This window comes from Galendromus occidentalis, unplaced genomic scaffold (genome assembly GCF_000255335.2).
Source record: "Galendromus occidentalis unplaced genomic scaffold, Mocc_1.1 scf7180000076381, whole genome shotgun sequence".
NCBI lineage: Eukaryota > Metazoa > Arthropoda > Arachnida > Mesostigmata > Phytoseiidae > Galendromus > Galendromus occidentalis.
Genome location: NW_003804370.1, coordinates 1541219 through 1544192, shown reverse-complemented (window position 1 = coordinate 1544192; position 2974 = coordinate 1541219).

The following is a 2974-nucleotide window of genomic DNA, read 5'->3' as shown; positions in this document are numbered from 1 at the left end:
CCATCCATTGTTTCGGTCATGAGACGGTCGAGGCTTGTGCTCATGATCATGTCGCCGACATGGACGTCCAGTAGAATTTGCTCCGATGCCTTCTGGCGGCTCTTCGCTTAATTATAATCGATTACGATGGACTTCTGAGCGTCTTCCAATGTGGCCTCATCATCAGTTCCTTCCATCGAATATTGGTATTTCTCCCCTCTATGTATGCGACGTTTTCCTTCTACGAGGTTTGTGTATTTCAAGCTACAAAATCTAGAAACCGTCAACTCCTCCGGAATAAGCGATTAGTATTCCCAGAGCAGTAAACTAGGGAAAGAGAACTACTATTCTAGGGCTTCAATTTCTACTTAAGCGATTGATCAAAACATTGCCGATTTGAAGGAATAGGCTTGGGGACTCCACTACAGAGACCGGATATATTTTTTTATTTCACGAGATAAGATCCAAGGCTCTTCGTCACGGCGCGCTCGGGGCGGCAATCCTGTGATCTCAACATCCCGTGAATGCACAGTTGCTGTGAGCTGTAGTTCGATTAGGCTCGCGCTCCTCCTCGTAATAATTGACAAAGGCTTCGGCTGCAGAATCGAGGATCCACATCGCAAATGAGTCTAGACATTCAGCCAGGGTCGTTATGAGTCTGATTCCAACCTCATATCACCACTCAAACGGAGAGCAGCTGAGTATCAGCAATCAGCACCAACACAGTGAATGAGGTAAAGCTGCGAATGCGGAGTGAAGAGATCGACGAAAAGGTAGAAGAGCCATTGTCTCCAAAGCACGCGAGAGACATGCGGGATAGAAGGTCAACGATCAATTCGCTCAGGTCGCTTCAGAGATGATGCATGAGGCGAAATATAGGCCGCGAGTTGGATTGAAGGTTCGAATCTCTGAAGTAGCGAGGCGAGTAGGAGGATGGTCACGTTTTGCGAATTTTTCCTCCAAAATTCAAAGAATAAGTGAGGTGATTCGGGACCGGGGAGCGCGTTTGCAGAGGATTCCGCCGCTTATGCTCGAGATGGACTTGGAAGTAGAAGCTATCCTCAAGACGATTGAGACGATAGAGCCGTCATGAACATGACTATATCGAGGGCTCTGAGCGAAATTCTGTGAGTTGAGCAATAAGACGATTCCCTCGCCGAGCTGGCGGACCAGCGAGCCCTCTGAGGTTTCTACCTACATCGAGCGTGCCGCGACTCCACGTCTGCGGTGTTCTCCGGGTATTCCCCTTATTCTCTTGCTTCGAAAGCGCAATCCCTGATTTTTGATTCGTGATTGTGACTTTGATGTCCGGAAGTGGAAAGAAAAGCCTCTGGCATGCAGCGCAGATCCAGCGGGCAGAGAGATCCTGTCGAGCTCATTTTAAAAGCAGACTTTCCTCCCGGACCGAGTGTATTCGACGCATAGACTCACCAAACATGAAATCAGGTGAGTATCTCCGGGACATTCCTCAGTGTTCTATCCACCTTTACGCTCAGACGGAGCTCTATGTTCCCCCGAGGGCTGAATTTGAAGGTTCTCCCGTTCCAGCTCTCTTGTTCGCTCTTCTTATTTTCGCCTTGGTAGCGTCTGGGGCATTCGGGCAGGAAGCCGAATCCGGAGCTGAAGCCAAAGCTGAAGAAAGTGCCGAAACTCATGAGGCGGGGGGGGCAGCTGACGAGACAGGTTCTGAGAGTCAGAGCGGAAATGACGAAAGCTCAAGGAAAGAGGCGGCAAAGTAAGATACAGGCCCACGCCTCGAGCCAATATCTGATGAGAGCGACCAAGGAGCCGCTCCGTGACCGGCTCGAGACACTGAGCATGTGAGCCGTCGACCCCATTGCTGTCGAGTCTGATTCTATTATCGATGATCTTTCCTAATAAAAGCGCATTCAACGAGCGGTGTCTATCCTCAATGATCATGGCGGGTCGATCCTGTTAGAAAACCCCGGTTAGGGGATGTCCTCACTTGAGCTCACTGGATGAGTCTCAGTCGGCAGGAGTTCAGATTCAAAGATGAGAAGCGCCGAGTTTGGAGCAGCAGCGGAGTGAGTAGAGTAGTCTAGGGAAGCGAATCTCTAGAGTGAGAAGGCAAGTGGCTGCGGATGACAGAATGATCTGTGTTTCTCTCTTTATTTCATACTTCTCATGAACATGGAAGCCGCTTAAGAACATATTCTGGAACAGCGCAAGACATAAATTCCAATTACACATGTCCTTGATTAACCCTTCGGCGGAACTTAGGTTAAGAATACCGTGGTCAACAAGCGTAGCAAAGGCAGCAATTACGTGGGATACTGAGAGCAATTCGTCAGTAAACCCCAACATCTCAACAGCTCCTGTCCCTCTCGAGTCTAGAGTGATCTCAACTCGGAGGGATCAAATCCGAGATCGAGCTTTGGAGATCCCACACCCACTCGCAAAATATCGCGTCGGAGTTCCTTACAACGAACTTGGCTTTGTTCGAAGTTGATCCCAACGCTGAATTCGGGATAATCATACCTGAGGCTCTATTTCGTTCGCTCCGCGAGATCTGTTGGCAGGTATGCGGAGAATCCGGATCTTAAGCCGTTATTCGCCGTCGAAAATGCTCGGTCCTGGGAATGCAGACGGACCCGATACAGTCGAACCCGCTTATAAGAGACCTCTCGGGGAATTGAAAATGGTCTCTTATATCCGGTTTCTCTAATATCCGAGGTACGGTCTTTCGATGAAAAGACCCGAAACATCTCGTTATCGTATGACTCGGATGCCGGTATCATGATCCTGTGGAGAGACGATCATTTTCGGAGCAATGATACTATCGAACTGGCGTGTTATCTCATTCGCGCAGGTTCCGAGAGGAAGAGGAGTCATGGAAGAGCAAACAGAAATTCTACTTGAGACGGTTCTCTCTTATATAGGAGGTCTCCAACATGGAACTCTATGGGACTGGGGTTTGAAAATTGTCTCTTACATCCGGTTTTCTCTTATATCCGAGTTTCTTATAAGCGAGGTT